A 24,986-nucleotide genomic window follows, 5' to 3' on the forward strand; every position below is an offset into this window, starting at 1 on the left:
GCAAAACAAGTCAGGGAATGGACCTGCGATTATGTTCTGTATCGATGTATAGTGATTAGGGTTAAGGACTAAAATATAGAATGGTTAGCTTTTATTTACTCTTTTGGGATCTCTATAGAAATACTATAAAATTACGGCTGTTGGTACCGATTGCTCTTTTAATGTAATGGTTAAGTAAGATATAAATACAGGAAAACGGGTTCAAGGCTCCCTCTCGATCTCTCTCTTTTACTTTGGTGGTCTTTCTTCGTTTTTCTTTAAAACTTAGAAATATATAATAAATGGTTTGGGTCGATGTTATCTGTAGTTCCTTACTCAATTCGATAATTCGCCCAAAAATACCTTGCGGGATGTGTCCAAACTCCCCTCCTCCTTTGTGTTTCGATAGAGTGAATGTGATTCAAAATACATTTGAATGTCCAATCAAATGGTTCAGTTTGAAATAAAATTTACAATCTGAATGACCTTTGTCTCGATTTATCCATCTATCTCATTTTTTTGTTTAAAGCAGTGCAAACAATCTCACGGGACTTTCTAGTGAAAAAAATCTGTTGAAGGAACTCTTGGTGAAGACCGTTACATGTCGAACTCAGTTCGGTAAGCGTCCGGGACACTTTAGCGTATGATCACTTTAGAACAAATTACTTACAAGATACACTAATGTAGCTCCATACTTTTAATTAAATACAAATAGCTTCGGTGATAACAAACGGTTTTTGCTTGATTGTGGGAAATTAGATCACTGACAATTTGAGTGAGAGAGAGAGGCAATTGTGGAATAATAATTAACCTTTCATGAAGCTTTGAATGGAAATTCGTCGGTTTTTAAATCACTGTCCTGGCTACTGAATCAAAGAGCTATATGGCTGAGCTAATGCAATCCAACTGTGACGAAAACATAGCATTTCGTGAGTGGCGCCGGTTTGTGGTCAGTCTACTGGGTTTTCTGTTTAATGTTACCATTATCATTTTTTTTCCATTATTTTTTACCAAGTAATTTTGTGAGCTGTTGTCTTGTTTTGATTTTTTTTCGTTTTAAGTCACTATACATTTTGGAGGTTTTAATGACAGTTTTATGTAATATTTATAGGTTATAGGTGTTTTTTCTGTTATTTTAGGCCCAAAGGGAAACATATTTCTTACCTGTTATACCATGACCACGCACGTAGACAGCACGCAAAGAGCCACTAAACAAAAGATATTTTCTTGTGGCTTGAGGGGAAAAATGGAAGCAATACCTTAAGTATCTTTTCAGGTGACTACGAAACTTTTTTTCGTCCTAAGAAACTAGAAAATGTAATATGTACCTAGTAAAGATACATTTAATACTAATATGCAATTTCAGAAAATCGAAGGGTCTCAGGAAAAATTTGCAGTGACCGGAAAGTTTTAGCTTCATCATAAAATAATCCAACTTTCGTTTTACAGTCCCTTGATGAAGGACAGGTCAGTGTATATGCAAGTTTACCAAGCTCATAACGAAAGTGTTTTCGTATGGAGGTCGATTGTAGTTTCTGCCGCCTCCGAGCACGGTATAGTAGTGCAAATTTTCGTGCGTGTAACCTACGTCTTGGAAGTAGTAACGAACATGTGTTTGCACAGCATTGTGTGGAGTTGTCTCTTGTAAAAACGTTTCTGATTACTTTTAAGCTCTTGTTTTCGTTTTTTTTTCGGTAGGCGTTCGAAATAGCTATTAATTGGAAACCCTTGAATGAACGCACTCTTAACAGTGGGGGGTTAATTACTTTTGGATTGATGCCTTCAAATGGAAGTCTTAAGCATGCAACTGGCTTAAAGATGAGGGTGTAGAATGGTTCCTCGAATAACGTGGGTCTCGGAAAATTTTGGCCTGATCTCGAAATCGCGGAAGCGTTCGTGATGGGTCTCGAAATTTCGTTTTCGGGTGATTTTGTGTCTCCGAGGCTTGAATTTTTTTAAGTCTCGGTCTCGAATTTTGAAACCAACGCAAAGTCTCGAATTTAACAATCTATACCCCGGTACTGTAACCCAATCATGATACTTATTACATAATCCCAAAATGTGCCAAAATTCACTCAATTCCAATTCCATTGATTCTTTACTTTAATACGAACAGTTTCATGATTTTTTTCCCTTTCGTATCCGCTTCAATGAGACTTAATGAACCATTTGCCAAAGGTTGGGTAGAAAGTTATTCTCAGAGGTTAGACTTTCGGTGCAAAAATACAAGCCTTTTGAGACTGAAATATGTGATTGGCAATGGAATTTTAGGAAGACAATGATACTAAGGGACGAGCTTTGTCAAAATGCAATTGAAGCAGCTAATGCCAACTTGGGTTGAAAGGGACTGAGCTGAAGGTACAAAAAGTGTAATGATTAATATGCATATTACACAAAGTAGAAAGAGCAGCATCTGCCACTATTTGTGAAGCAGTCTTCCGGTCTGTTCGTGTCGACAGGCAAAGCTACTGTAAGAACTTTAAGTAGTGGAGAACTTTAAGTACTGAAAGCATTCTTTATCCAGTCAAAAAGGAGATTACTTCAAACTGATATTTAATCAAGCATTCTTGCTACAATATTTGTTAGTTCAATGATTATTAATCATTGAACTAGAAGGCTTTCATGAAACGACGACTTAAGGTAAGTTCGAAACGGCTTCTAAAAGGTCACCACAGAACAGTGTTAACGTAACCGCTTGAAATAGTTATTGCAACTGAAGAATGATTAAGGTAATATTTTAGAAGAAAGGGCAGGTAGGCAGAGAGCGCCCAAAAGCCTTCAAACGCATAAGGTAAAAAGTGTTCAGATATCTTGTGATGAAATTGCGCTAAAGAAAGCGACATAGATCATTTTAATCTTCAGAACAGCAACATTGAAATATATTTCCTGGTAGACAAAGATTTCCACTAAAATTATCGTGTAGACACGAAGCGATTGTTCGCTGCAACGTGTCGCAGACTATTAACAGGAACTTGTGGCACGAACGGTAAAACAAAAAGTGAATGTCATTTGTCGCCGCGACGCGTTACAGCGACATGTCGTCTACTGTACATGTGTTCCGACCTTTTCGTGCTCTCCCAGAGAAGATTTCGTCGCGGCCATGAGATTTCCTACAGTGCCGACTCCTCGTAACAAGTCTGTTATCGAATAATCGAATTGAAACGTTTTTGCCGGATTTTAATCCTCACTCTTCCGACGAAAAAAGTTAAAAATAGCTTCATCATTTTAAGAATTGTTCTTTCGAAACGGAGATTCTTTAACCTACGAGAAGAAAAAACTTAAGGGATAAATACTTTTATTTGATAAAATATCAAGCATGGCCGGTAATTTGAAGGTGGTAGAGTTGCGCTTGTGTTTGTTCCTGTGCCGACTCCTCGAAACAAATGAAGTCTACTATCGAAGAATCGAATTGATACGTTTTCGCCGGATTTTAATCCTCACTGTTCCGACGAAAAAAGTTAAAATAGCTTCATCATTTTAAGAATTGTTCTTTCGAAAACGGAGATTCTTTAACCTAGAGAAGAAAAAACTTAAGGGATAAATGCTTTTATTTGGTAAAATTTCAAGCATGGCCGGTAATTTGAAGGTGGTGGAGTAATGTTGCGCTTGTGTTTGTTTCTGGCTCTATTCGCTGAGTATAGAGTCAAACCTGTGTACAACAGTCACCCGTGGGATATGACAAAGTGACCATTATGTACAGGGTGACCGCTATATACAGGTCAACTTTGCAGAAAAATATAAGGCAACTGAAAATTTTGGCAAGTTGTCGGTGATAGTAATAAACAGGGTTACCGCTCATACAAGGCCGTTTATACAGGTTTGACAGTCTCATGCTTTAAGGTTCTAAGACCCTGACTTTTCAAAGTACAACCGTAGATCGCTTCTGTTTTTTCGGTTTCTTTAATGAATCCAAAATCCTCTAGCTTTTGGGGAATTTTTCGGTGGTGCAACCTTGGGCTAACTTACTAGGTGTTTTTCATTTCCACAAATGTATTTATGTAAGTGATGGCACTGAACCAATTCAACCTTCTGTTTGGCCAATCAAATTTCATTGCTCGTTTCAGTAACCAATGAAAACGCGAGAAAAGATTATTAAAAAAATATTCCGCTAGTAGTTTAAATAAAAATTATAATTTTTCAGCATTCCCTTGTACTTTTCTCTTTATTTGTATCCGACATGGCATTTGACTTTTTAAAGAGTTTGTTATTTTACTGAAAACAGTCAAATGGATGCTTTTGTTTGACTTCTTTAGGAGCCATCATACTTTAATGTAGGGTCGGTGTCGGCGGACGACTGAGAGGATTTGGAGACGTCCCAGTCGTTTTGTCTTGTAGCAATGAGGGGAAACTATGCGTAACACAGTAAGAAGGGGTCTGTTATATTATAGCACATACACAGAGAAAAATATTGCAAAGATCCCTACCTCTTCGTTTTTGCATTTCCATCTCATTAAGGGTTGATTTACCTCATACGTGCCGCAGAACTTACGACTCCTGAACGCTTGGCCGTTGCAGTTTTGGACTTGAAACTGAGACGATTACAATGTCGGGGTGCAATGCTGTAATTGCTCCCTCTTTCTCTCTAAATGACGCACAGACGAGGTCTTGCGATCCAATGTCACCGTCATTTGAACACGTATACGCAATCTTATCCTTTTCACAAGAACCTAGCTAAGGTCTGAAGGAATTAATAACTGCTTCGCTGTTGCGAAATTTATCGCGTAATTTTCGCTAGCTATCGCCGTCTGCATGTGTGTCATAGAAAGAAAACGGAGAAGGAAAGTCACGAAGCATAATTTCGTCGCCGTAAAGCAGCCATTTTGTTTTTAAACGCCTCGGTAACCACCCCTATCGTATCGTTACCAGCCTTTCTCACAGACTGTAAAGCAGAGAAAACTGGGGCTTGCAAAGACCAAATACAAATGTTTCAGCCGTGTTTATGTTTATGTTTTGCTTCAGTTTGTGGGAAAATTTCACTGAGATGGTCTAGGATCGGCATGCAGGGCACATCACGAAAACTCCAAAGCCAAAATTTCGCCTCTATCTTTCGGTTCAAGTTTCTCGCTATTCGAAAATTAACTGCGCGTTTCAGAAGGAGTTTAAATGCCTTTAAACTTACCGCTTAATTATTTTGTGTGTTTGTGTGCCATTTAAATCAATTTGAAGAGCTGTTGAGAGCGGTAACCGTTCAAGACTCAAGAGTAACCAACATAATTTTTCTCCAACCAATGTCAATGCACAATCAAGAGATCAGAAAAGGTTGTGAAATTAATAAAATGATCAACAAGGAGAAACTTCTTGGTTTTCTAACCCATTCGCCCATGGAAATTTTGCGGAAGAACGTGTTTTGGAGCTCAGTAGTCGCTGTCGTGCTATAAAAAAACTAAGACTTACCATAAAACCATTTACAAGTCGTATGCTTGGCGACCTTCTGATCCAGATGCAAAATATTAGCTGTTTTAGATGCAAAGTATTAGCTGGCGAAGTTGGGACATGCGCAGAAAGCAAAATTTTTAGTTTTTGAGTTGTGCTCATTCTGGTATTGTTTGAAAGATCTCTTTACTCCGTACAATGCAATTTAGCGGACAAAGTTGTCATTGACAATTAAAGTACCAGGAGCTTTCGCAAAATATGATTGCTAATGCAGTGACTAAGAAGTTGAGTGGGACGTGTATGTTGACATTAGGATCACGAACATAATTTCATTGATTTCATGTTGGGCAGTACTAGCCACCACAATAAAGCATTTGTCATAACGCCTTCTCAGAAAATATTTTTGTCCGGAAGCAAGGTATGACTGGAAATTTAGTATCAGCTGAAAAGAGGAATGACATGATTTTAATTATACTTGTATCCATTAAGTTTGTTATCTGTGTGTGTTTTGGTGAAATTAATTTAACCCTTGAAATCAGAACAACATAAGTGTGCAAGAGATTTCTAAAGGATGGATGTCCTATTAACTGCGGCAGGATTAGCTCAGTCGTTGGTAGAGCAATAGCTTGCAGAGCAGGAGGTTGCAGGCTCGGCTAGGCGTTCGAGTTGCTCGAATAAAAACATACAATTTGCAGTTTTGCCTTCTCCAAGTACATGACGTGAAAATAGTGGTCCTCGATTACTTTTTACGTTGACACTTATAAAGAAAGTGAGTGTTTTTACTGCCATTAGTGTTAACGTTAATATTGAATATAAGAGAATTGACATGGATTGAAAATAGAACACACACAAAGCAATGGTCAGCGCAGTCAGCGGTCGGCGAGAGAGATTGCGGTAATTTTTGACCTCCGTTAAATTTAAAGTGAATTTAGCTTATCAAAGCCGCGTTTTCCTCTTTTTTTCTTCTTTTTTCTTGTTATCTGTTGTCCTAATTCATCTACGTACATTTATGCGAGGTCTAACGACAGAAGAATTCAGGACTGATTTGTTACTTGTATTCTTATTAGCAGTTGTGTTGTTTCCCAAACTACCTGTTAAATTCTGTCACCTTTTCAAGTTCTTCTTATATTAATGTTTTGTATTCATTTATAAATTTAACTATTCTAGACTTCCTTCATAGCGTAGAAATAGCGTTTTTCCTCTTCTCCCTTATTTTTTCTTTTTCTTTTTATGTGTGCATTTGTGCTTCAGTTTCCTTGCTGACCTGTACATTAATTTTTTAAAAATGCTGAAGTCAACTGGCTGCCTGGCTCCGCTAGCCCCCATGGTTATTCCAGGGAGCCAGTACTCTAATTTTTAACTTGTAATATTTTCATTGTTGTTATTTATTTTTGAATAAGAGTGAGTACAAATGTAGATTGTTGTTGTTAATGGTAACAATGCAATACATTTAAAAGTGTTTCCCAATCCACTCAGACATACAGCAATTAACATTTATCTAGTCTTTAAGATTACAACTGGTAAAAATCCTATACTACGTACGTAAGACCAAAGATAAAAGATGAAACAACTATACAGTGGAACCTCGATAAAACAAAGGGCAAAGGGACTGACAAAATATTTTCGCTGCAATGAGGTTTTGTTATAACGAGGTTCTTTTCCAGCGTATATTTTATTATTACTGGAGCGAAGAGTATCGTTCGTTACACCAAGGACTTCGTTATATAGAGGTTCGTTATATCGAGGTTCCGCTCTAATATATCACAATGTCAATACTTTTGTTTCTTTACCCAGTTGACACCATGAAGTTTGACCATAGTGGAAACCCGTGACAACCTCTGTGAATCGAAGTGGATGCCATCTGTGAGGTAACGTTCATGACAATGCATATGTAGTCCTATTACACAGTGATTGAGTAGTAATTTAATCTGAACATAAGTGATATCGAAAGTCATGAAAAAAGTTAAGGGAACTACCTGAGGCAAAAACCCGTAAGATCAAACGGAAGACTACCATAGGCAAGCATAATAGCAGCTAAAATATTACATTTATTAATAACATAATCATCGTCACATTAACAAATCTTTACAAAGGCGGATACGCCGAGATGATGTATTTTCTATGCCCCCTGTACTTGAAAACAACTCTGACTTTGTACAGCAACCTTCTTTTAAGTTTTCTTCCTGCATCAAAAAAAGGGATTTCTCCGACAGGGTCTGTAAAAGTCTTAGTCCTTATACGTGTTCCATCAGGTTGAGTCAATGTGCGGTCAGGGTCTTCGATTGTTTGCTCAATAACACTCCTGACTTCAACTTTGCTTGAACCTGATAAAAACATAGTTTTTATCCCCTTGCCTCTCTTTTTCTTGTTATTCTCGGCTATCCTGAAATAAAAAAGGACCTTAGAAGGGCTTCGAGTTTTTTATAAAATTAAGTAAGTGTAAATCAATCTTGCATGGACGAGATGACACTAAAAGGGCCTAAAAGACTACAGTGAGACTAGTCTGATTTAGTTAAGGGGAAGTTGAATGATCTAAACAAGCACATTTCTAGATTTACACCGCAAGAAAGCAGTACTTTGTTTGTTAAGTTTATTTAATTGCCTTAGAAAATAGAAAAAAATGTTATAGTAGTTTCAAAGTCGATCACTGAAAGCTTAACTCTGTAAGCCATAAACTGGAAATATCTAGGTTTTTAAGAAGAAGGCGAAAAAAAGATTAGTAAAATTTGCGCAAATTTACTGTCAGTTGAGTGTATTTATCATAGGTTGATGTGGGTGGTTCAAATGGTTGAATCGATGCAGATGAATAACATTCTCTAGTTCCCTGCTGGTGCGTATTTACTGTGCATGTTGCCAATTGGTGTAGTTTGTGAAAAGTATTAAGTTAGAGCAAAGAAGCGGTATATTGATGTTTGGTGCCTTCAATTGCAGAATGTGTAGTTGGTGTAGGACTGTACAGTTTAATTTGGTGGTATTGAAATATTAGAAGCAGTTTGTGAATGTTGCAGTTAAATATACATCTCGTGTAATTGGTGCAGGTTTTGCTCGGTTAGTTTTGTTGCAGGTTCTGCAGATGCTAGTTGTTGTGGGTTGGTAGTGTTTGGTGAAGGTTTTGAGCTTGTACTTTGGGAAGCTGTTTTAGTTTCGTCTATTGGGTGGCTGTAGTGGTTATCCGTGTCTAATGCCAGTTCCATGTTTGCATCTTTCAGTATAGTGACCACAGTTTTACAAGATCGGCTCGGAAGTTGCGGTTTGGACTATTTTCAGTAGTTTTTGCAGTTTGGTGTGAGTAGTGTACATGGTTTAGTTGTTGCACTGAGATGATTTGACGAGGTTTGAATTTTCTGTAAAGAGCGCAGGTGCAGAGGATTGGTAGGTGAAACTGGTGTACTTTTAATTGTTGCTGAGATTAGGAGATTTCTTATTTGCTGTAGCCGTAAATTTGATGTGGTTTCGTGTGGTAGTCTGGTGTAGTTTCTGCTATTCACAATATTAGAGCAGTTTAATCTAGGTGGTGAAGGCAATGTGCCTGGTCCAGTCCGGTGTTATCTGCTTGGTTGATGTGCTTGAAGCAGTCGATTTGATTAGTATAGTTTCTCCTGTATGGTATAATTGAAGTCCTAGTTCTAAGGTGGTGTTTGTGCTGGACTAGTCTTATCTTGGCGGTGTCGGAATAGGGAAGTTGATGTAGATTGGCGAATAAGGTTAAAAAGGATGGTGTTGAAGTTTCAGTTCCTCCTTTGTACACTTTAATGTCATAAACAGAGACGGCGGAGCATATTTTGTATTGGTTGGGGGGGGGGGGGGGGAGGGGGCGGGGGCTAACAAGCAAGCGCCGGAGACAGTCACTTGAAGGGGGTTCTGGGGGAATTCTCCGACAGAAAATTTTGAAATCTTGAAGCTCGGAAATGTATTTTTGGTATTTAGCGCTGATTGTTTACTAACTGATTTATTTACCTAAATCTGTTTGTTTTAATGCTTTGCTCATTTTGTTTTGCTTTTCCTTCTGTTAGGTTTCTTTTTTATGTTTTCTATGGCTCCGCCGTCCCTGATAAAAAACAGTAACTAATCAGGCGCGAAACCGTTCCGGTTTCTACCCTTTTACGGAAATAATAGAGATTTGTCATAATAATAACAGTAAATAAAACTTTCCAAGTTGAAATCGAGAGATGAAAAAATCCGCCGATTTGCAAGGCTTCATCCGAGGAGAATGGAACTGGCCAATATCCTGTCTGAATGACTCAAAAATCCAGGAAAGGGAAATTTAGAGATGAAAAATTTTATAGTTTTATGCTCCACTGGACCTCCCAAGAAGCGTGCGCCTTCGGCTCAATAAGTAGTTGAAAGATTATAATTCCTGTCGACAAGTATTGTTGCCCAAAAAGACAAACAGACCACTGGTTAATATGTAGTCATAACCAGTCACCAAACCTACATGAAAAAAATGCCGTTGCTTTTTTCAGAACTAGATAGTATATTGGGAATGATCCATTTGGTCTCGAATGTTAGAGAACTTCAAAATGTTGTGTCTTACCAATAAGCCAGTTTTTTCCATTTCTTTTCGGTGAACCTTCGAGGCACATGCTTTTTCAAATACAAACGATACAGCAAATCGCGATCTTCTAGTGCCATTTTGATTTTGAAGATCAAAACAAGCTTGAGCAAAGCGTAGAATTTGCGCAATGGGCTCCTGGCAATGCATTTTGGGTGAGCTGCGAATCGCAACTCGGGAAAACAACAGCAAGAGGAGAAGTTTAAGTCTTTAATGGAATAACTCTAGCAAAGAAGATAAATAGAAAATTGGCGTACATTAGGAACAATGTCACGAAGACCACTTTGCTGACTCAGAAGGTCTTGATGACTGAGAAACGATTTTAGAAAGAAATTAAATGAAAATGTTTTCTGATGCATATTTAGTACTTTTTAGAGACGATTTTCTTGGGTGATTTTAAAAAGACTTTATTACAAATGTTAAATACGGTTTTCCCCCACTAGAAACGCCAATATATAAAGATAAAACTTTGGCACCAATTCCGAATTGCCTTTATGTTACATGCTGATCACGTTACTAGTCATGTGACCATATTATACAATTAAGCCTCTTGATCTTCATTCAACGATATCTCCTGTCACTCACACTTTCTTAACACGCGTTCATCCCGTAATCTAAAACGTATAACTGCTTGGACATGCCAAAAAATCCACAAAATCAGACAACAAATGCGTTGTGAATACTGTGGCCATTTCTCGGTACATATAGCCTTGTTTTTGACTGAAATATGATGCTCGCGAAGTTTCTCTCGTAATACCCGTTCTTAGTTTTTTTTACGGATCACGAGCACTTGCTAGTAAGAAGTTATTTTTAATTATTTGTACTTTGGGCAACATTTGTCGTTTCTAGCCGAAGCGTATTATTTTATAATCTTTATGTTTTGAATGTGCATCTACGGATTTTCTTGTGTTTCGTAACTTATTAGTCAAGATTCAATTTTCATCGGTGTAGCATTGCTCATTATAACTTTTAGAAGCTGTTGTCAAAGGACATAATAGAATTTATTGATGATAATCATGTTTATATGCTTGTCTAGCTTTCATTCCCCCATAATCTGCTTTGCTTTTTACTTTTAAAATAATGCCTTATATCTGCAAAAAACGCTTTTAGAGATCTATTCAATCGTCGAAGCGAAGAGTCGGGGAGTAACTGAAGCGAATCGAATGGTTCTAAACGTGTGATAGATCTGCGGTTTGTCTGTTGTTTTGCATAAAAGGTTTATTCTGTCAATGCCATTCAAAACAGAATGCGCACAACACTGCTGCAGCATAAGTTTAAATTTTACAAAAAACAGACATCACCTATCAACGCGAACGAGAAGAAAAAACCGAAAATAGATCATAATACAACATACACTTTACCGACAGGAACATATAACTCTGCATTTGTTCGTTGTTTCAATTAAATTAATTCATTTAAACTTAACTTTATCCACTGGATTCATTAAACATGTACCCCAAAAGAAAAAAAGGACAAAATCAGACACGATCAGTTCCAACCGTAATTTTTGTGAAATCAAAATCTGAACGGTATGGTTGAAGCTAATAGAACAAGATTAGCGACCCCATCACGCTTAGAAATATGAGCAGGGTCTCAACCGTGTGGGCTTTGACCAGGGGCACTCAACGTCAATTTTTGGAAAATATCTGTTCGGAAGACGATTTGAGATCTAGGCTGAGAATTTTCGGAACATTTGTTGTAAAATTTCTCGCTTGCCTGCCTCTCCTAGGATTTTCAAACATTTAAAAAATGGTATAATTGTCCATTTTAAACGGATTTTTACCCTATAAGCCTTTTTTCTTGCTGAAATTTTCGAAAAGGTTTTGATGCCTATAATTTTCGGATCACTAGACTTTCAGCTAGGAAATCCGAGCAGATGAAAAATTTTTAGGGGATAAAAATATGCCTATATCCACCGTTTAAATACTAAAATACTTTCAACAATGCTATGTTTAAGTGGTTTTGAACTATATTCTCGTTGGGTGTCCCTGTTTGACGGTTGACGGTTGAACTTTTTCCTATTTTGACGGTTGGTGATTAAATCTTAGAGCATTTGACGGGGTTGACGGTTATTAAGTGGAAATTTAGTCCAAGAGTATTGTCTATTAAGTAAATATTAACTTCTGTAAAAACTAATACTATAACTGCTGTGTTTTGGAGGATGTCTTGGCCTTTCACTTTACATGGGTAATTATACAAAAATCTCAAAATATTTCCAGATTTAAGCAAGTTATAAGATCGTTTAATGTCTATAAAAAAGAGAGTGTTTTTAAGAACTTGAGAACTATTTTTGTACTTCTAGTTTGAGATTCTCCAGGAGCCAGAAATCCGTTTTGAGCTACTGAAACCTTGTTTTCAAATCGATACTGCTTTACAATGTTTCTGATCCTGATTTCAAGGGTATCTTGAATACCTTTGGAACTTTAACCACTCATCAAGTCAGTTTTGATTGGGTTATAATAATTTCTACGGCTGTATAAACTTTAAAAATAATTTTACCGTACAAAGGAATATTGATGACAGGTTAGAAATTAAATGGTAAATCAATAATTAGAAAACAACAACAATAATAACCAAAAGACAAGGGAGAAACTTGGAGATTCTACTGAGCCTTCTTAACAACAACAAAAAAAAACAAACAAAGGACAATTATACACACAATTTAACCAACTTACGTCATTGTGTCAATCGAGTTATTCCTAGATGTTGGAAATGATTATTTTATTATTATGTGTGATTTTGGTGGCCGCATCATGAGACGTTTTGAAGTGGTTATAGAAGGGGGCACCAAAGTCCCCCTCTTGTCGCAAGCCAGCCAAAAAATAAAAAAATACAAAAAAAACCGGTCTGACCAGGGCTAATGGCAATAATTCAAAAGATAGTAATTTCTAGACCATTGCAAATAAGTTTGGTAAATATTTTCCAACATAGGAGAAAATCTTCTGACTAATAAAATTCCTGTAGCCGCTGTTAGCTATGAAGCTGTTAAATAATAACAGTATTTTAAAATTCACTCAGTTTCATGCCCACTACACCTAGAGCGATATAAACTATCGCTATGCTATTTAAGAAAAAGGAAGATTTCGCTTTGATGGAAACACCACAAATTTAATTACAGCATTAGTAGTTTAGATATTTTAATTCCTTTAAGTGAAATCATAAACCTATCAATTTAGAAAGGTGTTTTACCAGGAAAGATGAAAGTTGCTAATTAAGTAATACCACTTCATAAAGCTGGTGCTGGTCAGTTGTATTGTAATTATAGGCTTTTCTTCCATCATTATCAGAGAAAACAGGATATAAAGGGATCACCTGAATACATATAACATACTCAGTTGCAATCAAAATGGATGATTCAGGCATGGTCACTCCACTACAATAGCTATGTATTAGAGTTTGATTAGGTTTTGTTGTTGAAAACATCCATGAAGCACTGGATAAAAATGAAAATGCTATAGGTGTTTTCTTGGATTTAACAATAGCCTTTGATACCTGTAAACGCCATTCACACCATTTTTAATGGTATTAGGGGAACTCCTTTGTTGTGGATTAAAAAACCCTTACCAACAATATGTTTACAAGTGGAACAAGTTTAGAGTTGTTCGACATTACATGTGGAGTTCCTCAAGTTTCTGATTCAGGCCCTCTACTGTTTGAATTGATATCAATGACATTGGTTCTGCATCTACTAAACTATCATTCACACTTGCTGTAGATGACACCGACATATTTAAGAAAGATACCGTAGTTAATCGAAATAACTGATGAGGAATTAAGTAAATTATCTTTATGGTTTAAGGCAAAAGGATATCATGTATTAAACATAACTAAACCAAGATAGAATAATCTATTCACTCTTGCTAAAACTAAATACGTACATGTTTTTCTCAGAACAAAAAAAATCAAAACATTAACATTTACATTCATGGCAATAAAATTAAAAGTAATGATAAAGAACTCTAGCTTTTAAGGGATTTATATTGTTGATAAAGACTTAACCAGATGATGCTATTAAAAGCCCATAATGCACTACGTTTGCCCTCACCTGTACTTCAGCATTGTTGTTCACTTTGGGCTACCAAATATACATCAAAATTAACTAGGATTGTGCTTATTTAGAAAAGGGCAGTAGGGAAAATAGCTTAAAAATTGTAGATGTAGGGAAACTACAGCTGAATTTTTTGAAGAATTTTTGATCGTCACAAAAGATCAAATAAATGAATTGGAAATTTCAATTCTAATGTTTATTAGTATTCGGCCTTATGGATTAAAGCAGGGTATTCAGGGTACAGAGAGGGAAAATTTCACAAAATAGCCTCCAGGAATACCTTAAATAAAGGCATTGATTGATTGATTGATTTAATATGCTCGTGCCTAAATCTCTCTAGCGGGTAGGCTTGGCTTTGAAGAATGGAGGATTCTTAGTGCGCTTTTTTTGCTGCTTGTCCTATATATTTGGGGGGGGGGGGGGGGGGAGGGTGAGCGCATATAGCTGGTGTGGTTTCTGGATATTGATTTCCTGTGTTTTTTTGGTTCTAATGTGACTAAATAAACTTTCAATAAAGGTTTTAATGCTAGTTTTGTCTGAAGTGCCTGGATTGAAATAATTTTCATGGAAGTTACTTTGTCTGTAAATGTGACGAGTTAATTGCTACGTTTTGTTATGCTTGGCCCAGCTGTTTAGATAGGTTTGGAGGATGTTGACTTCACACGGATAGAAGTAGAAGGGAGGGTTGTTGCTTGAACTGAAGCTACGCGAATCACGGAAATTGTAAATTGTAATTTCCTCCTGTCACTTTTTGAGCAGGCAGAACCATGGTTTCGACTCTCCACATAAACCTGACACCAGTTTCCAGGTTGGCTTTGCTTAGTCCCACCTTAAGGATCGGCTTACCCTTTTACTGAAATGTTTAGTCTTTGCAGCGAGAGATGTACAGTCAATCGTTCATCCTGATAAGCTTTGACGTTATAAGGATAATGCAGTGATTTTAAAAAAATCCACAAAGCGAGGCCAGAGACTAGAGCGTTATTACTTTCTCATACACAAAACGTGTTTTTTAAAAGGATAAAAGTAATTTGGGTTAAAAGTAGGGGTGATTGTGGAGGGGGTGGGGCTGTGTATTTTTCAACCTTCATTTAGAAATCGTCAGTCAGTTTTGTACCAAAAGGAGTAGGTGGGCCAGAACCCTAGCTCCACCGATATTTTCAAATTATCCCAGCCACTCCTGATTCCCCTCTATACGTTTTGACCTTTTTAAAAGATATAAGGTCAATTTTTTTAATGTATATCTACCTTGAGTTTTGAAAACCGGATTGCCTAAAATCTTTCGTCAAGTCCACCACATTGCAGGCAATCTTTCAAACCCTGGAATTGACAGAAATCAGTGGAAATTCCAGAAAACATGCACGAGGGGGGCATATATTTTGAGGGCGGCTATCATCTGGTATGCATTTGGGGTAGCCTGTTTAAATTCGAGGAGGGTGGGGTTGTTGTAAAGACTGCTTTGTGCTAGAGTGCAGATTTGCTGAGTTTTTGTACCTGGGCTCACCCCTGTCTTTCAAAGCTCAATGTGTCCCTCAAATTAAGTGAGGGTTGTGTCTGGCTGGGTGTCACGTTGTTGGACAGACACAGGGCTATCACCTGGTATGCATTTGGGGTAGCCTAGTAAGGAGGAGCTGTGTCTGGCTGGGTGTCATGTTGTTGCACAGACACAGGGATATCATCTGGTATGCATTTGGGGTAGGCTGGTTAAATTCGAGGCGGGTGGGGTGATGTAAAGACTATGCTCTGTGCTAGAGTGCAGATTTGCTGAGTTTTTGTAAGTGGGCTTACCCCTGTCTTTCAAAGTTCAATGTCTCTCTCAAATTAAGAGGGATTGTGTCTGGCTGGGTGTCATGTTGTTGCACATACACAGGGCTATCATCTGGTATTCCTTCAGGGTAGCCTGGTTAAATTCCAGGGGTGTGGGGTTGTTGTTAAGACTATGCCTTGTGCTAGAGTGCAGATTTTCTAAGTTTTTGTTCCTGGGCTTACCCCTGTCTTTCAAAGCTTAATGTCTCCCTCAAATTAAGGAAGAGAGAATAATAATAATAATAATAATAATAATAATAATAATAATAATAATAACTTTATTAATCTCCTCAAAAAGGCTTTTCAGCTTAATTTACAATGTCGAATATCTAAAACTTAGTTTTCCAAAAATATCCTTAAAAAATGCTGTTTTATTTTAACTTTAAATACATCTAAATTAGTGATAGACTGAAACTCGTCTGGGAGACTATTCCACAGCCTTTGGCCTCTGAAGGTAAACGCGTGCTGACCTGCAGCCGTCCTACAGAGTGGTATAGGTAGGCGGTCCCTATTATTCCTAGTGTTGCAGTTGTGCACTACCGATCTGGTTTTAAACTTCTGACAAAGATATGGAGGTGCAAGTCCATTTAAGCATTTAAATACCATGGTAGCATCCCTAACCTCAAGTTGTTTAACAATTGGCAGCCAATGTAACTGCTTAAGGATAGGTGTAACATGATCAAATTTCCTCGTTCCAGAAACTATCCGGGCTGCAAAATTTTGCACTGTCTGTAATAGCTCGATGTTTTTCTTGGTGGTATTAGCCCATGCTGATGAACAATACAATAATTTACTGAATACGAGTAGAGTTGTGTCTGGCTGGGTGTCATGTTGTTGTAAAGACACAGGGCTATCATCTGGTATTTGGGGTAGCCTGGTTAAATTTCGAGGCGGGAGGGGTTGTTGTAAAGACTATGCTTTGTGTTAGAGTGCAGATTTGCTTAGTTTTTGTAAATGGGCTTTCCCCTGTCTTTCAAAGCTCAATGTCTCCCTCAATTTAAGTGAGGGTTGTGTCTGGCTGGGTTTCATGTTGTTGCACAGACACAGGGCTATCATCTGGTATGCATTTGGGGTAGCCTGGTTAAATTCCAGGGGGGCGGGGTTGTTGTACAGACTATGTTTTGTGCTAGAGTGCAGATTTGCTGAGTTTTTGTACTTGGGCTTTCCCCTGTCTTTCAAAGCTAAATGTCTCCCTAAAATTAAGGTGGGTTTGTGTCTGGGTGGATGTCCTGTTGTTGCACAGACACAGGGCTATCATCTGGTATGCATTTAGGGTAGCCTGGTTACATTCCAGGGGGGTGGGGTTTTTGTAAAGACTATGCTCTGTGTAAGAGTGCAGATTTGCTGAGTTTTTGTAACTGGAATAACCCCTTGTCTTTCAAAGCTCAATGTGTCCCTCAAATTAAGAAGGGGCTGTGTCTGGTTGGGTGTCATGTTGTTGCACAGACACAGGGCTATCATCTGGTATGCATTTGGGGTAGTTTTGCTAAATTCCAGGGGGGTGGAGTTGTTGTAAACACTATGCCTTGTGCTGGAGTTCAGATTTGCTAGGTTTGGTTCCTGGGCTTTCCCCTGTCTTTCAAAGCTTAATGTCTCCCTTAACTTAAGAAGGAGTTGTGTCTGGCTGGGTGTCATGTTGTTGCACATACACAGGGCTATTATCTGGTTTGCATTTGGGGTAGCTTAGTCAAATTCCAGGGGGGTGGGGATGTTGTAAAGACTATGCTTTGTGCTAGAGTGCAGATTTGCTAAGTTTTGTACCTTGGCCAACACCTTTCTTTCAAAGCTCAATGTCTCCTTCACATTAAGAAAGGTTTGTCTCTCGCTGGGTGTCATGTTGTTGCACAGACACAGGGCTATCATCTGGTATGCATTTGGGGTAGTGTGGTTAAATTTCGGGAGGGGGGACTGGGGTTGTTGTAAAGACTATGCTTTGTGCTAGAGTGCGGATTTGCTAAGTTTTTGTACCCGGGCTTTCCCCTGTCTTTCAAAGCTCAATGTCTTCCTCAAATTAAGGACGGGTTGTGTCTGACTTGGTTTCATGTTGTTGCACAGACACATTGATATCATCTGGTATGCATTTGGGGTAGCTTAATTAAATTCCGGGGGAGCGGGTGGAGTTGATGTAAAGTTTGATGTGTTTCTGCACTTTTATGCAGTTTGTTTGTGCTGTTTGCATGCAAGGAATGACCCACTCTGTTGATGTTCCCAGTCGGGAAGCAGTTGAACTGGTGGTTGTAGGACTTGGTTTTGTTGAGCAGTGTTGTCTTAGATTGTTTTTGGGAGACCAGCTTAAATGAAAAATGGGGTGAACTGGCGAAATTGCTTTGCAATCGGTGACACCGACACTAAACATTGCCCCTTAAAATGTCTTATTTTCCAGATTAATGAGGAAAACTTCACTTTTGTTACCTTCAAGACAGACGATTCTATCAAATGGAAGCTCATGTATTCAATAATTTCTTTTTGAGGTGAGATTTTACTTTTCAAGTAACAAGGGCCATTAAGATTAATTACCAATCAGTGCGGGAGACTAACATTTTTTAATAGCCCGGTTTTCAAAAAACCAGCTATATATGTTATAAGTATTTCTCAGCAGGGTCGTGACAATAGTAAGAATGTCTTCTCCAATGATCGTTTTATTAGTCTGTTGTTTCTACAATATATTTATAAAATGTTATCCTATTCAAATGAATTGTAAAACAAGTATTCAACATATTTAATTAACAATTAATGAATGAGGCTGAGTACCTTATGAAGAATTATGGAGATCCACCCTCCTTAATCTCCATAATTCTTCATATGATACGAAAGCCGAATTCATTAATTGTTAATTGTTAATTGTTCTATTATTCATTCAAAATAATTCCTAGCTTAAAAACATGGCTAAAACATGCTTACCTCCATCGATCCATCGATGTTAAGTTCATCTCCGATAGTGCACGTTTGGGGTTGTTCAGCTCCGCAAATATTCTCCAAATAGCAGATGGCGCCCTTCGAGTTGTCTTTTTGCTGTTCTTGCCATGTTTTTAGCTATAATTTCGCCTAGTTCTTACTCTTCAAACGAGTGAAATGTCCGCCATTTTTGTTTCCACAACCAAAACAACTCAACCTCGTTCCCAGGTCTTCTCGGTTAACGGTGCATTAAGCTGCAAAAACGCTACATTTTTGACGTCATTTTCTCGCTAAACACAAAATTCTTCCAAATTTGGTCATCAGCAACTGGTTATGGTGAATTTAGCGTGTGCTTTTAGCCGATCGGAATCGGGGAAATATTTTGAATGAATAATAATGGCCATTGAAGGGAGTCTCACACTTCAAGCATTTCTGCGTTTCTGTAGACTCTAATCACTGCGTTTATTTATAACTACATTGCTGGAAATTTTCTCCCAATAGTGCGCGCTCTAATTAGTTACTTCCAGAATGGCATGTAACAATAACACTGTTTCCCACCAAAATCTCTGAGCGGGCAACTTTGCAAAATCTATGTGTATGCACGCTTTTCGCAACACTTTAACGTCAGTTAAGGTCAAATTATGGGAAATAAAATCCGCACTGACAATTCAACGATCATTTTATAAAATTGGAGTGTACCCGAGGTCTCAAATGTAATAAAGGTTTTAAGTGTAATAAATTTTGGTTTTAAATGTAATAAAAATCCCAACAGTAATAGAATAACTGTTGGCCGTAAACTTGATAAAGTCGCAGTGACTTTAATGTCATAGCTAGGCGATTTACTTTCTACGCCATATTATTGAAGTTATTTCACAATTTCACATTGCCCATAATGCACCGTGTTTACTTTCCAATATTTTGCATAACCAGTGTTTCCAGCCGATCATGATAGTCTTGGAAAAATTTCTCTGCAACCAGATCAGAGTTCTAAACAAACTCAACGGTGCCTAGCCTTGTTAAATCCCAACCTGATAATAATAATAATAATAATAATAATAATAATAATAATAATAATAATAATAAACAGAGAGAGCTACTATTACAGAGATTCAAAAGATCTGCATGCTGGGATCTGCACGAATCCTCAGAAAGGTGCTCAGTGTATGAACAAAATGATTGACTTGAGTGAATGACGCTCTAGGTGCATGGTTTGCGCCCGGCTGATGCACAAAAAGAACACCAGCAAAGACTGTGATAATAGAGACAATAATAATAATAAATACAGAGAATGTGACATATGAAAACCGTAGTGATCCCTGTGGTTGTTGGTGCGCTTGGCACAGTGAAGAAGGGTATGGTAGAAAACATCAAGAAAGTATCAGAGAGAGCTACTATGACAGAGATTCAAAAGATCTGCATGCTGGGGTCTGCGCGAATCCTCAGAAATGTGCTCAGTGTATGAACAGCATGATTGACTTGAGTGACTGACGCTCTAGGTGAATGGTTTGCGCCCGGCTGATGCACAAAAAGAACACCAGCAAAGACTGTGATAAAAGAGATAATAATAATAATAATAATAATAATAATAATAATAATAACAATAATAATAATAATAATAATAATATACACTCATATAGCGCCTTTCTCTAAGTGATCCAAAGCGCTTTACAATCAGTAAATACTTAGAAAACAAATAATTCAAATACAACATAACAGGCTTTAAAACCCCAATTGGCAGGAGGCAACCAGCTATCTATTTACAAGCGTGGCCGAGCGGGAACTCGGGACGACCGAGAACAAATCCAGCAAGTGGCCAGAGCTGAACTCGAACCCGGGATCGCCGGATTGCGAGTCCGACGCACTGATTACCACTCGGCCACGCTGCCTCCTGGCAGCCTGTTATTATAGGAAAAGGAGGAAAAGTAACCACTCAATAAGTAGTGTGAGCCACTCAAATTTTTGCAAGTCGTATTTGTGCAAGTCAGACACCAAGTAGATCTGCTGGATCTTGGAAAGTGTGGAAGGATTAAATTTCAGATCAAGGATTATTTATCAATATGTGTTGTCCGTTATGCCAGTGTATGTTTTCAGTAGGTTCATTTGTCTTTGAAGTGTTAAAAGTAAAAATAACAAATCAATCGCGGCTGAGTTAAAGGCTATACATAAAAAATGGACCCCCTCTTGTACTGCAGAACCAAGGTTTTGAATTCAAAGGAGCTCTGAAAGGACGTTTTCGTAAATTGGGAGTAAAATAGATAAACAGCCGCCCATACCATCCCCAGTCTCAAGGAAAGGAAAATGGAAATCATTGCGCTCCTTATGTTCGTGCTCTAAGTTCCAAGATGGAGTATGATTCTTTAAAACTGGCGGGAAGAAAAGTCTTCATTAGGCGAAAGCTCTGGCTGAAAACCAGAGGATTTTAAACGAGGAACCAAAAAGAAGTACCGTAAAGTACAAATCTCCATTTAAAGTGGATTTTGCGCACACAAGCTTAACTAATACTAAGTTTTTATGCATTTAGTACCTTTTTTACATTTATTAGGGTCAAAAGTTATTACACTTAGAATCCTTTATTACATTCAGGGACATTTATTACATTTGAGGCCTCAACGCCGGGCAAAAAGTTGTGAGGAAAGATGTCAGTTCTTTATTTGCATGTTTTGGATAAAACAAACATTTTAATCTGCATATTCAATGCTATCCTCATGGTCAGACAAAGCTTATAATTATAATTTATAATGCAGAATACTGAAAATCAATCAGCAATCAATGTGGTAGGTTTGTAAATATTGTTATAGTAGATAACCTTACGTATTACGGTTGTTGTTGCTTTTTTATGTATTATTTTGTTTCGTTATTTTAAATATATTATTATCCTAAGACTTCAAAGAGGTTTTAGCAACAGCGTCTTGAAATAATACAACACAGGGGAAATCATTACAGAAACGCGCCCGGAAAACCGCAAAATTGACCTCTGACGGACTTCCAGTACTTCCTTTTTCAACTGAGGCGAAAATTTAGGGTTTTGAAGCTTGTACACTTCGGACACTGGACAGGTCAGCCTGAAGTTGGATGAACTGCGAACAGCGACACCATCTGATAGCTGACACTTTTGAGCGTTCATGAGTAAGTCACCACTCATCTGTTCTTGATAAACCTCCAGGACAAGAAAAACTACATCTGCCGCATTTGGTGAGAGGTTCACGAGATCTCCACAGCCGATTTCGGTACCATCGGGTCGTACAATGGCCATGAACTGCGGAGCTGTATAACTGACAGGGGTCGGCACTTGTGGTGGTGTTGGCGCTGGTTCGGATGGTGTGACGACGCGTGGAGCAGCAGGTCTTTTTCGTTTGACTACGGGTGTAAATACAGGCGGTGGCAGTACATCACAGAAAGCGACAGTCAGTTGAACGCTTTCACATTCAACAGTCAACTGCTCACGGAAGGGATCCACTACTCGTACCAAAGCTTGCTTTCTGGAACCCTCGATCGACGTCGATTGATATCTCGTCATCTGGTAGGAGCTTGTTGAAATTTATGCTCGGAGTCCAAGGCTTCCTCTTCCGACTGTCAATCGTAGAGCGCGGGCGAACAAATTCAGGAGCGAGAACGGTATCGAATTTTCGACTCCATCCGTCAAACGTAACGCTATATCCGTCTTTTTCACATGCAAGAATGGTGCAAACATACCAACGGCCTTCATGAAGACCTTCGCATTTCTTTCCGATTTCGAAAGACATTGTAACTCGTCGTATGGGAAGCGATTTATGAGTGAGATATCAAACAAACGACGCTTTATATATTTGTTTATTGTCTCTATGGTTACTTAGTCAATGGGACTTGGGGACAAGGTTGTTCATTGGTTGTTTCCAATCACTCGCTTGATCGAGCAGAAAGGTTAAAACAACGAACTGTTTGCTGGCGTATCGTTCTTTAAAATACAAAAGTGAAAAGTAGCGTAAATACTCATCACAGAAATAACAGCATTAAAGTATTTTGCCGGTTTTATCCCTCAAAAACCTCGAGATTACGGCATATTGATTCAACGTTCTGTATTGCCACGAAATGTCGCCAAGTCCGAAAGCTTTGCGAGCACAAGTGATTGCAAATTTTATGTAAGTTGTTGTAAATCCATAAAATAAAGTGAGATATATTAATTCTGAATTCTAGAAGACTTCATTTAGTCATATTCAAAGCGTTGAAAAATGTTGAAAGCGAAATCTACAGTGATCGTTGCTGGTTATTTTTTTGTTTTTTTCGACCCTTTGTCGCGAACTTTCAGGAATTAGATAAGAAAAAAACCTCTGGAACCTGTAATCTTATACTTAGTTTAAAAAGTCGGCGGATTAAGAGCGCAAATTGAATGTTACAACCGAGTGACTTTGTAACAATAAAGAGTAATTAAGATAAGCCTTCTATTGTTTTCGTTTTTTACCACCTCGTCTCGGTCGTCTGGCAAGAACAATGCAACATGCACGGTAGATTTCATGATTGACAGTTTTAATGACGGTCCTCCATTAAGTTACGCATGCTCTCTGTTAACTTTTTCTCTCATTTGCATTTTCACGATCGACGTTTATCAATGGGCGCGTTTCTGTAATGAAATGAGTTGGTTGAAACATTTGAAGCTTTCTTAAATAAATTCAAGAGCTAAACAGATCAATAAGCAGAAATTAGAACTAATCAAATGACCTGACATTTAGACATGTTGAAGCCAGGCAGTGCCGTTACAGAGATTTTTTTTTTTTTAAATCTAATTTTTTGTTTATTCTTAACTTGATATCATTCCTTTTTTCGTTTGCTCAAAAACTTCCCTCTTTCCGGAGAAGTCATCTTTTTTCAATTCCTTTCGCGATGACGTCAATTAATTCAACCAATCTAATACGCGTCGCATATTGGGGTTGGTTGTTATGAAAGAAAATGGGATATATTTGTACTGTGAAGAACGGTACCGAAAGGCTTTTAGCGCTGTCAGAACCGGAGTTATCACTCAGGTAAAAATCAACAGAACAGACTGAAGCACATAATCCAATAAACCAATCAAAACTTGAAAGAAGCGCATGCTTCGTGAAGTGCGCGCTGAAAAGACTGCGACCAAAGCATGGTCTTCAATTCTGATTGGGAGAGAAAATGAGGTGAGATATGCTAGCCAATCAGGTAGTGAAGCAACGAACAAATGACGTTTGCCAATCAACTCATCAAACCCTCATTTCTTCCGTGAATATAAAAGACTAGCCTCCCACGCAGACGTTCTTAGGGCTAAGAACGTCTGCGTGAGAGGCTAATAAAACACTTGTCTTTAATTAATTAGTTGAAGCAAAATGTCTACCACACCATATCTCCTAATGTCTCTTTTACTGTTTACATTTTTGTTGCTGAAAGAAGGAAGTACACTCCTGAATTATCCACTTATTAGCTTACAAGTACTTTAAAGTCACTTTATTGCACTAGATGTGATAGCAGTTCACAGTTGCAAACGTTTGCCTGGTGAAAAAACAGCCGAAAATAACAATCTTTTTTTCAGGATGAAACCCAGTGTCTTTTTTTTCCTTTTTCGTAGGCAGCTACAAGGATGGGAAACTCTATGTCAGCACATCAAACGGAAGCCTGTTTGCTTGCAAACAAGTTCTATACTCAGAACCTTTTCGCAGTGTGCAGGAAGAAATTAAGGTTCTGACTTCATTCGGTCACTCAGTTAACAACACAGAAGGTGGCGATGGAGCCACTTTTTGGCTGGAATCAGAAAACCCATATGGATTTACGGCCTGCGTGTTAGAATGTTATGAGCTTGCCAGACCTCCATGACATATCACTCTTGTCTTATATTCTGTCTGATTAAACAACTCACAAGTAAAACGTCTTATCAATTGAAGATTTGACTTGGCGTTTATTAGTATTTGTTATATAGACACGAGTGTTTTACTGGAAAATATACCACTCGTAAAATTCATAAAAACTACATCCGGGACCCTAGTGGTTTATTTTCCATAATCTCACACGTGAGTTTATCGATGACGTAATTTCAGTAATTTCCCTCTATTATTTTATCACTGTCTTTTTGTCTATATAATAAAAAGAACATTACACGGCGGCTTGATGATATGAATTTTATTTTCTCGTTGCCACTCGAAAATAAAATTCATATCTTCGCGCCACCGTGTAATATCCTCTATATAGTTTCGAACTATACAACTGGTGAAGTACTTTTCAAATAAAATAGCCAAATGAGAAGTCCCCAGTCGCCTCCAAGAGAGAATATAGAAAAATGGGCAAAAAAGTAACTTTTTAGCAAGAAATGACATATTTATAGTAATTAAATAATATATACTATTA

The 24,986-nt window shown here is 37.9% G+C and overlaps 1 long non-coding RNA gene across 1 annotated transcript; it reads left to right on the plus strand.

The window, feature by feature from the left end:
* The first annotated feature begins 2,389 nt into the window (after positions 1-2,389).
* LOC140945767 (uncharacterized) lies at positions 2,390-24,986 on the plus strand. Its single transcript, XR_012166748.1, has 4 exons — positions 2,390-2,619; positions 7,147-7,220; positions 18,139-18,226; positions 24,214-24,986. It is a non-coding gene; the product is annotated as an uncharacterized lncRNA (long non-coding RNA).

The sequence above is a fragment of the Porites lutea genome, chromosome 8 (assembly GCF_958299795.1).
Source record: "Porites lutea chromosome 8, jaPorLute2.1, whole genome shotgun sequence".
Lineage (NCBI taxonomy): Eukaryota > Metazoa > Cnidaria > Anthozoa > Scleractinia > Poritidae > Porites > Porites lutea.